The following is a 12,835-nucleotide window of genomic DNA, read 5'->3' on the forward strand; positions in this document are numbered from 1 at the left end:
AGTATACACCAAGGACATAGAACATGCTATCAAGGGTTCACGAGATTTTCTTACCATGTTGCTAGAGTAGTGATCCCAGATTTTCTTCTTTGCAAGATTTCAGGAACTTTGTAACTTTTAAAAAATGTATGAAAAGACCTTTGATAAACAGAAATTAGGTAATTTTTTCTCCTGTCCCCACAAGAATTATATGTGTATTACCAGCCCATTTTTATGGAATTAGGAAATTCAAGCGAATTCTTCCCACACCTTAAAAAAAAAAACAAAAAAACAAAAAAACACTGGTTTCTCACACAAGCACAAAAGGAACAAGATCATTAAAAAGTGATTAAGCAGAATGTCAGATTTTATCAACATGGCAGGGCTATGGAAATTCTGTCATGGGAGAAGTGTTTATTGAGGCTAAAAAGGATGCCAGGGAGGCCACTACCCATGCAAACGTTTATACCCACTGCCCTTGTCGGTTCTCTTTCCACGATCTAAAATAGAGCTTTTGTGACCTAGCTATTTCTACCAATAAGGGACATTAAAATGCTGCCTGTAGGTTTTAGAGAAAGACAGAGAGCAGAAATTCTAATTTCAGACAACTTGGGAAATTGTCCACAGATGTTAGGTTCAATTAATTTGTTTTGGACCCTGGAATCCTACAGTAAGAAGAGTATCGCATTACCTTTACTCACAATATCGTTAATAAAAGGAAAGAAAAATGAACACCTAAAAGCTTCAACATTTCTATAGTGTACCTGGCTCTTTAAGAACTTGTGGAATCAACTTATTACAAGATATTTACGCTTTTCATAAATACTGGTGCCTAGGTGTTCCTCCCGCAGTCCAATTACAGCAGGATCCCTGGGGGTGGGCCTGGGCCTCAGTACTTTTGAAAGCTTCCTAATTGTATCTATCACGCAGCCAGAGTGGAGAAGTCTTACACTACATGAACCCACATGATACTAGAAACTAGGAAACATTTGGGGTAGAAATGGAAATGAAATTTAGGATTAGAACACTGACTTGCAATCTTGTTTAGAAGTGGACTCTTCAACTGAAAAAAGTCTTCTATGAAATCCCTGTACACAAAACAGTAAAAGGGTCATTGATACTGTCATTTTGTACTCTCAGTCTGTACTCTCATCCATAGATTTCATAAATTCAAATATGTAATTTTTTGATTACTGTAAGTCGACCAGTGAGGATGAAGAGGCCATTTTATTGAACATAAAAATCTGAAATTGGGGTCATGGCAGAGAGGTCCAGGGCTGCCCACCTCAACATCCAATTTTTTTCCATGGCCTGTGGTTCAGATGATCAAGGCTGGATATATGTAAAAACAGCAGTGTGTGCAGCAGTAGGATTAAATTAATTCACACATTAATTTAATAAATGTCGATTAAATGTCTAGTACACACCAGACACTGCCCTCGCAGGTCATCACAGGAATGAGCTGCAGCCTTTTCCCTTGAGAAGCCTGGTTAAGAAGACACATCATGGCAGCACAGCAAAGTAAGCATAATCTTAGAGGCATCAAGAGCCTGAGATGGGGAGAATTGGCTAATTCTTTCTGAGGAAACAGGGCATAACTTCACCAGCATGGGACAATTAAATCAGGTCCTAAAAATATGAGTAAGATTTTTAGAGCTAACAAAGAAAGGGAAGGACATTTCATTCAGGAAGAAGGAACAGAATATGAAAAGAAAAGAAAACCAAACCAAACCAAACCCACAGGTATAAATAGACTTAGTGAGATCTGAGAGTTATGAGAAATTCTGAGGAGGTCAGGAAGGGCTGAGGCACAAGGCTAAAGAGGTATCTGAGGCCAGGTTATAAGAAACTTGAAATGCCAGGATACGGTTAAGACTAGCACTGACCAGCAGACATACAAGGTGAACCATACAGATAATTTCAATTTTTCTAATATCCACATTAAAAAAAAAAAAAACAAGAAATAGGAGAAATTAATTTTGATAATACATGTTTAGACCAACTGATCTAAAATATAATCATTTCAACATGTAATCAATATAAAAATGATTCATGAGATATTTTACATTGTTTTCTCACTTTAAAATAGGGTGTGGAGGGCACCTGGGTGGCTCAGTAGGTTAAAGCCTCTGCCTTTGGCTCAGGTCATGATCTCAGGGTCCTGGGATCAAGCCCCGCATCGGGCTCTCTGCTCGGTGGGGATCCTGCTTCTCCCTCTGTGTCTCTGCCTGCCTCTCTGCCTACTTGTGATCTCTGTCTGTCAAATAAAATAAATAAATACATCTTTAAAAAAAAATAAAATAGGGTGTGTTTTTTTTTAAATCTATAACATCCCAATTTGGACTAGCCACATTTTAAGAGCTCAAAACCATGTGTGGCTAGTAGTGGATACTCTATTGGAGAGCACAGGTTTACCCCTCTTCCTACAGGCAGTGTAGGTCGAAGGACTTGCTGAGGGCAGCAATAGTGTGGAGAAGTAGATAGAAGACTAGGTCTGGAAGAGGACTATGCTTGCATAGTCTAAGCAAGGGGAGAGAAGGATGACACTTGAGATCAGTCATGGCATAACAGTAGGATAGCATGGAAGGGTCAGAGTCAAAAAACATTTCTAGAATTCATAAGGGACACTTGGGTGGCTCAGTTGGTCTGGCGTCCACTAGGGTCATGATCCTGGAGTCCTGGGATCGAGTCCCGTATCAGGCTCTTTGCTCAGTGGGGAGCCTGCTTCTCCCTCTGCCTGCCTCTCTCTCTCTCTGACAAGTAAATACATAAAATCTTAAAAAAAAAAAAAAGAATTCATAAAACTACAAATGATTGTACATGAGAGATAAAGGGGGAAAATCATGGATCTGTCAAATAGATTTTTTCTGTTAAATTTGGGCATAGTGTAAAGTTACCAATTGTTTATTTAAGATGAGATTGTGTTGTTCCTTTCAAGCGTGCTTCTTTCTGCTGTGAAATGCAGTGTTGTTTAATAAACGTGTGCCAAGCACCCACCATGTCTTAGGAAACTCCAGTAACTGACATGAATGAGACACAATTCTTCCTTTCAAGGGGCTCAGATATAGTATGGGAGATAGACAACAACCTACAAGGAAGGAATACTAAATGTATTATTAGAAGGATGTGAAAGGAGGTCTACAAAACGTTCCATGAAGTATATCTTGTAACTGTTTCTTATGATACATTTAGTGTGGGGCTTTCAGATTGTAGTAGGCTTATTAACTAACCTAAATTTTTTTTTTTATTCAAAAAAACAGTTCACCATTGTACCAATCCCAGCTCTTAACAACCACCAATCTGTTCTCTGTACATCTCAGGAGCTTATTCATATGTTTTTTAAGATTCCTCATATGAGAGAGACCACTTGGCATTTTTCTTTGCCTGACTTAGTTCACCTAGTGTAATGACCTTAAGGTCCACCCATGTTGTTGCAAAATATGGCTGAATAATATTCCACTGAAAATATATTTCATATGCATATGTATAAGTAATGATTTCTTTATCCATTCATCCATCAGTAGCCACTTAGGTTGTTTTCATATCCTGGCTATTGTAAATAATGCTGCAATGAACATGGTGGTACATATCTTTCCAAATTCATGTTTTTTGCTTTCTTCAGATAAATACCCAGAAGTGGAATTGCCAGTTGATCAAGTAGTTCTATTTTTAATTTTCTGAGGAATCTCCATATGGTTTTCCACAGTGGTTGCACCGATTTATATCTCTATCCACAGTATCCAAGTGTTCCCTTTTCTCCACATCCTTTCAACACTTGTTATTTCTTATCTTTTTGATAACAACCATTCTAACAGGTATGAGGTCACATCTCATTGTAGTTTTGATTTCCATTTCTCTGATAATTAATGATGTTGAACATCTTTTCATGTACCTATTGGCTATCTATATGTCTTCTTTGGAAAAATGTCTCTTCATATTTTCTGCCCATTTTTTAAAAAGATTTTTTATTTATTTATTTGACAGACAGAGATCACAAGTAGGCAGAGAGGCAGGCAGAGAGAGAGAGGAGGAAGCAGGCTTCCCGCCAAGCAGAGAGCCTGCGGGGCTCAATCCCAGGACCCTGGGATCATGACCTGAGCCGAAGGCAGAGGATTTAACCCACTGAACCACCCAGGTGCCCCTATTTCTGCCCATTTTAAAAATCAGATTGTGGGGCGCCTGGGTGGCTCAGTGGGTTAAGCCGCTGCCTTCGGCTCAGGTCATGATCCCAGGTCCTTGGTTCGAGCCCCACATCGGGCTTTCTGCTCAGCAGGGAGCCTGCTTCCTCCTCTCTCTCTGCCTGCCTCTCTGCTTACTTGTGATTTCTCTCTGTCAAATAAATAAATAAAATCTTTAAAAAAATAAAAAAATAAAAAAAATAAAAATCAGATTGTTTTTTGTCTGTGTTCGTGTGTCCGTATGTGTGTTTTGCTATTAAATTGCATGAGTTCTTTATATATCTCTTTATATATCTTGAATATTAGCTCCTTATCAGATATAAGATTTGCAAATTATTTTCTTTCAGTAGGTTGCCTTTACATTTTGTTGGTGACTTCTTTTGCTGTACCAAAACTTTTTAGTTTGATACAGCCCCACTTATTTATTTTTGCTTCTTTTGCCTTTGGCTTTTGCTGTGAGATTCAAAAAAATCATCATCAAGACCAATGTCAAGGAGCTTACTGTCTATGTTTCTTCTAGGAGTTTTATGGTTTCAGGTCTTTCATTTACACCTTTAATCCTTTTAAAGTTAATTTTTGTGTGTGGTGTAAGGTAGGGGTCCAGTTTTATTCTTTTGCATGCAGCTTTCCAATTTTCCCAACATCATTTATTGAAGAGACTATCCTCTCTCCATTGTATATCCTTGGCTCCTTTATTGTAAATCAATGGACCAAATATACATGGTCAATTTCTGGGCTTTCTAGTATGCTTCACCGATCTGTCTGTATTTATTCCAAGACCATACTGTTTTAATTACTATATATATATATATATATATATATATATATATATATATATATTTAAGTTTTACTTGTCTCTCTTTTTTTTTTTTAAAGACTTTATATATTTATTTGACAGAGTTCACAAGTAGACAGAGAGAGGCAGAGAGAGAGGAAGGGAAGCAGGCTCCCTGCTGAGCAGAGAGCCCAATGTGGGGCTTGATCCCAGGACTCTGAGATCATGACCTGAGCCAAAGGCAGAGGCTTTAACCCACTGAGCCACCCAGGCACCCCAATTACTATAGCTTTGTAACAAAGTTTGAAATAAGGAAGCAGGATGCCTCCAAGCTTTGTTTTTTCTCAAGATTGCTTTGGTTATTCAGGGTCTTTTGTGGTTCCAAACAAATTTTAGGATTATCTGTTCTATTTTTGTGAAAAATACCACTGGAATTTTGATAGGGGTTATACTGAATCTGTATATTGTTTTTTGATGGATTGTTTAAGGTTTTATAAATATATAATACCATGTCATCTGCAAATAATGACAGTTTTACTTCTTCCTTTCCAATCTGGATGCCTCTTTTCTTTTTCTTGCCTGACTGCTCTGGCTAGGATTTCCAATACGATGTTCTTAAATGTAAATGAACTGAATTATCTAGTCGAAAGACAAAGAGTGGCTGAATGACTAACAAAACAAGATGTGGCTATATGTTGCCTACAAGAGACACTCTTTAGATATAAGGATACACATAGACTAAAAATGAAGGACTGGGAAAAGACATTTCATAGAAATGGAAACCAAAAGAAAACAGCTACAAAAGTCGCTGTAGTTATATCAGATAAAATAGTCTTTAAATCAAAGACTGTAATAAGACCCCAAAAAGGTGTTACTTAAGGGCTCAATCCAACAGAAAATATAACATTTGTAAATACTGATGCATCCAACATAGAAACAACTAAATACATGAAGCAAATATTAACAGGCCTAAAGGGAGACATATAATGACAGTAGGGAGACTTCAATGCCTCACTTATATCAGTAGATAGATCATCCAGACAGAAAATCAGTAAAGAAACATTGACCTTAAATGACATGTTAGATCAGATGGACTTAGCAGTTATTTACAGAACATTCCATCCCAAAGCAAAAGAATACACATTCTTCTCAAGTTCATATGGAACATTTTCTGAGACAGATCATATGTTAGGCCACAAATAAACTTAAGAGAACTGAAATCATATCAAGCATCTTTTCCAACCACAAAGGTATGAAACTAGAAATTAATTACATGAATAAAATCAGAAAGTTCACAGATATGTGAGATGAAAACCAATGGGTCTCTTCAAAATCAAAAGAAAATATAAAAATACCTTGAGGCAAATGAAAATGGAAATGTGCCATACCAAAATTTATGGAATGCAGCAAAAGCAGTTCCAAGAGGGACATTCGCAGTGATAAATGCCTACCTCAAGAAATAATAAACATTTCAGATAAACAACCCAACATTACACCTCAAGAAAATAGAAAAAGAAGGACAAATGAAGCCCAAAGTTAGGCAGAAGAAAGGAAATAGCAAAGATTAGAGCAGAAATAAATAGATGAAATAGACACGAAAAAGATAACAGAAAAAATAAATGTCACTAAGAGCTGGTTTTCTCAAAAGATAGACAAAATTGGCAAACCTTTAGCCAAACTCACCAAAGAGAAAAAGAGAGAAAGAGAGAGCGCATGCATACACACACACACACACACACACACACACACACACACACACAGACACTCAAAAAAAAAAATCAGAAATGAAAGAAGAAATGTTACAACTGATAACACAGAAATACAAAGAATCACAAGAGGCTACATTGAACAATTTTAACCAAGTTGGACAACCTAGAAGACATGGATAAATTCCGAGAAACATACCACCTACTAAGACTGAATCGTAATGATACAGAAAATCAGTAATCAAAAACCTCCCAAAAAACAAGACTCTGGGACCAGAAAGTTTCACTGGTGAATTCTACCAAACATTCAAAGAACAATTAATATAGATCCTGATGTTCACAGGGAACTGCAGGTATCACCCAATGTCTGAATCTCTGCTCTATAAACTCAGGGACCAAACAGATGCAGACAAATTTTCAGATAAATGTTTTGCGATCTGCTACTTTTATTACTTATACATGAAACTTAGAAGCAAAATTAACACAAATAACACTGTATCCTCTTCTATGGGAACGCGCAGTGGGGAATTTCTGTATCCATATTCTGGAAACGAATGAATTGGAACAGCAAGGGACAGTTATACTGGAAATGATAACAGTTTTTAGCAATTCATTTTGTTATCTCACAATATGCCTCAAACTAACCCAAAAGCTTGAAAAAAAATGCAGTAGTTAAGATTTTTTTCTTTCATATTTTAACAGTAAAGATAATCTGACAACTACTTGATTTAACAATCAGTCAAGGAGCATGGAAAATGTAGAGTGGGTATGCAGAACCCTAAAACAGAATATGTATCGTTAAGTGATGTGTGCTTGGTTTACTTATTATACAACTGGCTGTTAATCCATGCAGAAACCTATACCCAACAGAGACCCCAAGCTCTACCCAGTGAGGAACTGAGTATGCTAAATATGTTTAACAAGAGGAATTTTCTTGTTCAATTCACAATCAGGTTGGAACCTGAAAAACACTGGTATTGAACCTCCTTATCAATGATTAACTTATAAGAAGTTCCAATATATAAGCCCAGACAGCAGAAAACACTTAATTTAAGGTTAACCTGATAGTCTAGTTCAACGCCTTGGTGGTCCCAATGTGTTAAAATTTCATATGCAACATGTTTAAGTATGCATGTGTTTTTATTATGATTATACAAAATTGTTTAAAATATATTAAAAGGGAAATGCAAATTAAATATTTGCAGAGCTCCTCAAGTAAGAAGTAAGAAAACTTCTGCAGACCAGAGTTTTTGAAGACTACTATCTTATGGCCCTTGCGGTTAGGAGGTAAATCTAAGAGCAACAACTTGGAGCACCTACTATTTAAGGATCATTGGGACATTCCTAAACTTTAGCCAAGAGCAGATACTATTCCTCACTATCCTAAAAGTAGTAAAGCTGAGCAGGAATCCTAAAGAAACTGTTTTAAGTTTCTCTAGTGAGTTTGAATTAAAGCAACTGGGACCCAAATCTAAGAAACATCATTCACTTCTCAATGTTGTTAATTCACTGATTCTTTAAACAATATTAACCGAGCACCTACTATGTGCCAGGTGTTATTCTAAACTTTGAGATACAGCAATGGAGAAAATAGATAAAACCCCTACCTTTATGGAATTTAGAGTTTAGTCGTGGGGGGAGGTGGGGAGCAGGGTGGGGAGACAGACTTTATTTATTTATTTTTTAAGATTTTATTTACTTGACAGAGACAGCAAGAGAGGGAACACAAGCAAGGAGAATGGGAGAGGGAAAAGCAGGCTCTCCACTGAGCAGGGAGCCCAATGTGGGGATTGATCCCAGGACCCTGGGATCACAACCCGAGCCTAAGACACATGGTTAACCACTTAACCGACTAAGCCACCAGGCACCCCAGGAGATAGACCTTAAAGGCAAATAAAAAACATAATAAATAAGTTATTTTTGTTATAAAGTGACAGGTACAATGAAAAAAAAATGGAAATGGAATGGAGGAGAAAGGCTGCAATTTTAAATAGGATGGGTCAGGAGAGATGAGGAGATGAAAGCAGATCAGTGACTTGAAGGAGGTGACAGGTAAACCCAAGAGATGGGCTGGAGCAGTGGGTCTCAAAGTAGGGTTCCAGAACTATCAGCATCTCCTGAAAACTTGTCACTGGCTCAGAACTGTAGGGAGGGGCAGGCGACAGTCCATCTTAACCAGCTCTGCAGGGGATTCTGATGCACACTAAGTCTGAGGACCATGGCCCTAGAACAGAAGCAGGTCTGGGACATTCTACAGAAAGAGGGGTGAGATCAGGGTCTGGTCACAAGGGTCAGGAGGACACAGGCAGGGGTGAGGAAGGCAGCCAGACCATGGACAACTTTCAGGCCACTCTCTCACTTTCAGACTCTCACTCCAAGTGAAATGGGGAGCCTTGGGAGGGTTTTGGGCTAAGGAGCCACATGGCTTGGTTTATATTTTAAAAGGGTCACATTGGTTGTTGTGTTGAGTACAAACACCACATTATTTGCCTTGGGAGAAAACTCCTTACCTTCTTCTTCTTCTTCTTTTTTTAAGTATCATGACCCTGAGATCAAGACCCCAGTGGAGAGGGGCGCCTGGGTGGCTCAGTGGGTTAAAGCCTCTGCCTTCGGCTCAGGTCATGATCCCAGGGTCCTGGGATCGAGCCCCGAATCGGGCTCTCTGCTCGGCAGGGAGCCTGCTTCCTCCTCTCTCTCTCTGCCTGCCTCTCTGCCTACTTGTGATCTCTGTCTGTCAAATAAATAAATAAAACCTTTAAAAAAAAAAAAGACCCCAGTGGAGATTAAGAGTCAGACACTTAGGGGCGCCTGGGTGGCTCAGTCATTAGGCATCTGCCTTCAGCTCGGGTCATGATCCCAGGGTCCTGTGATGGAGCCATGCCTTGGGTGTCCTACTCGGCAGGAAGCCTGCTTCTCCCTCTTCTGCTCTCCCTGCTTGTGTTCCCTCTCTCGCTGTCTCTCTTTCTCTCTCTCTGTCAGTTAAATAAATAAAAAACTTTATAGAAAAAAAAAAGACTCAGGCACTTAACCAACTGAGACACCTGGGCACCCTAAGACTCCCTAACATCTACATTTCTCTTGGGGATGTGGTGCGCGGCTATATGTTGAAATATGGTCCCTGACAGTGGAACACTCCCATTTGTAGTGTTTGCTGATGTCCGTGGTGTAAATACTCCCACCACAGCTGATTTCAAGCTGCCAACATGACTCACGGAAACAGGAGCTGTGAAAGGATGTGTGCAATCTACGCCCAGCAATGACTGTAGGTCCCACTGGCTCCGCTACCATGGAGAACATTTAAAAATGATGTGGAATTGTGTAAATCTGACTGAAAATGTTAATGCTACTTCAGATATAAATGTAGTGTGTTCTGCCAGTGAATTACTGTTAATCAAATGCAGATCCCAATTCCTCAGAAGTTAGCATTAAGACAATATATAAACTTCATTTAAAAAAGAACCTCATTAGCATTAAACCCCAACTTCCTTTACTCAATGAATCTATTTACTTTTTAGCGAGGGTTCTTCTGCTATTGCTTTTTTCCTCCTACTATAAATAATATTTTGGACATCCCCCCCCGCAAAGCATGCACTGACTGGGATTTGCTGTGGAGAATACGCAGGGCTGCGATTCCAAGAGCTCACATAAATCCGGGGCAGGGCATCAAGGAATATGCATTACAAGAACAAAAGTTTGCATTTATCTGAAGATGAAGTGAAATTTCAAGCTGATGTGCCATGAAGAAATGTCCCTTAGCCTAAAAGAATGGCCTTATTTCTGTCGATCGGGGCAGACTGCATATTTTAAAAGTATGGCACTGTCTATGAAGAAAAAGTCACTCTGCGATATACTCTTGATAAACAAATATGTTTGCTACTATTCAGAATATACTTTCCTCGCATCCTCCAGTCCGCATCAGCCCTCAGCCGTGTCCCACCCACACTCAGACCCCAGCCGGCCAGATCAGCAAATGTGCATGAACTTGCACTCCCATAAAACAATGAAGTCTTTCAGGCCTTACCATCTTGTGAAGAAACAGGCTGAAACGTCATGGGAAAAATTAGGAAATCTCGGAGGAAAACAGCTCACAAAATGAGGGGTGGAACCACTTGCTCACATGTTCTAATTCCTGAACAAAGGGAAACAACCGTGACAGCCCCCCGCCTGCTCTGACCCCTTCATTTCAAAAGAGAGGCGTCCTAACCTTTTCTTCTCGTGAGGATTACAGGGCAAGACACAGACATCGGAATGAGAAAATTTTAAACCCAAAGGAGCAAAGTTAATTTTAAAAGCTTTACCCTCAAGAAAAGTGTAAAAACCAACCCAAACGACCAGTCTTGTTCGGCGGTCCATAATACCAGCATAATTACAGACCAAATGGACTTCCACAACTGCACAAAGAAAAACAGAACGCCTTCTAATATACATAAATTTTAGGTCTTCCTAAGTCTTCTTGCTATTAAAATCTCACACAACAAGTTCCCCCGCAGCAATCCTTCCTTATAACCTGCCCTACCTAGTGTACACCTTCACACCTGCCTTGCTAGCCAGCCCAGGGGTGATCAGTGCCCCATCCTCTAGCTCCCAGCTGCTGCTGCAAGATATCTGGCTTGCAAACTGCCCATCTCTCTGACCCACCGAACAACATCTCTTACCTTAAAATTCTCAGTTTAAGACTTCGTACATACTGTACAATGAATTTTGAGAGTAAGTACATTTGCAAACTTGTCAACAAATTTACCCTTCTACTTTAACATGCTTTTATAACCCCACTATATTTTCCAATTGGTTAAACTAATCAAACTTTTCTAAGCTCTCTGAGGACATGGTCTGAGTCAGTCCCTGCCCTGTGTGATCTCACAACTTTTTGCTATATGTACGGTTCTATCAACTGTGATAGGGCATGTCTGCTGTAGTCCATCTGTAGATATTCTGACCCTTAACTGTTTGGGGAAAAGACCCATAAGGGACTTATTGTTATAAAGCATTATGTGGAAGATGTGTTTATTTTGCTCCTGGAAGAAAAAGGCAACATGTATTGAAATCATAAATTGTTTTAAAAGGTAAAACTATTTAAATTTTTAAATTTTACCTTTTAAAACAACTTATAAAGAGGCAAAGAGACATGCCACACAGTGAAGAGAAGAGTCCAGTGAGGCTGAGAAGCTGACAAAGATAATCTCACAGACAGGTCACTGGTGTCACTCTGAGCTCCTGAGCAGAACACCACCCTGTGGGGAGAAACCATTATTTGACATTGCAGTAGAATTCCAGGTCAGGTAGCGGGCTGAGTGGAATTTACGGCAGACTGATCATGCTAGCTAAAGTGCAGAAGGAGATGGTGGTGAGTCACAGTCAGAGAGATGAAAAAGTTGAGTTCAGCCCACAGAGGAGATGCCACAGTTGACACGCCTGTGAAGGTAAGTCAGACCAACTCTAAAACCAGTGGTTCAAACTCGGCTGCATATCAGAATCACCTGCAGAGCTTTTGAAACTCCCACTGCATAGGTCACATCCCATATCAATAGAATCAGAATGTCTGGGGTGGGAGCCAGGCATCCATATGGAATTTCCCACGTGATTCCAATATGCATCAAGGTTTGGGAACCACTGTCAGAGTCTCTGGTGGTGAAGGCTTTGCTCAACGAGGAAAAGAGCACGCTAACTTACGTGAAAGGTGGTAATGGCCATGAGTCAAAGTAAACTTTGAGACTGTTAAGTGGAAAATCATGACTCTGGTTCAAATAAGAAGACACAGTCTTTAGAAGATCCTCAATGAACTTGTGGCCTTGGGTTTTAGACTAGGAAAGGAACACTGGGCCTGATGGTGGGTAAGAGCCATTGACAACACTAGTAACTGGAATGTAGACCATTGTGTGGTCAAGGTATTTGGCTTTACAGTAAGCAGCCTCGATGCGAGGCCTAGGCCAGCCACCTGCTGGCTGTGGGGCTACAGGCCACTGCCCAACCCAATAACCCTAGTGTTGTATCTGAGGTTAAGTTATCTACCCTGGCTGCTTATTAGCCGAATGCAGCTGCAACCCCAGACATTCGGACTGGTTTGCAGAGGGACCAGAGGATCCGTATATTTTAATCCTCCGCTCCAGGTGATTGTTATGTCATAGGAATGTGGAGAACCACCAGCAGAAAGTTTATGAGAAAGGAATCTGAGGCCATACAACTGGACTCAAATCCCT

General features: G+C 39.7%; 1 protein-coding gene across 5 annotated transcripts in view; it reads right to left on the reverse strand.

Annotated features, from left to right (window-relative positions):
• The window catches only part of BACH2 (BTB domain and CNC homolog 2), a 362,273-nt gene that overhangs the window by 278,768 nt on the left and 70,670 nt on the right, over positions 1 to 12,835 (reverse strand). The gene's annotated exons all lie outside the window — the stretch shown is intronic.

Source organism: Lutra lutra, chromosome 6, assembly GCF_902655055.1.
Source record: "Lutra lutra chromosome 6, mLutLut1.2, whole genome shotgun sequence".
NCBI classification, from domain to species: Eukaryota; Metazoa; Chordata; class Mammalia; order Carnivora; family Mustelidae; genus Lutra; species Lutra lutra.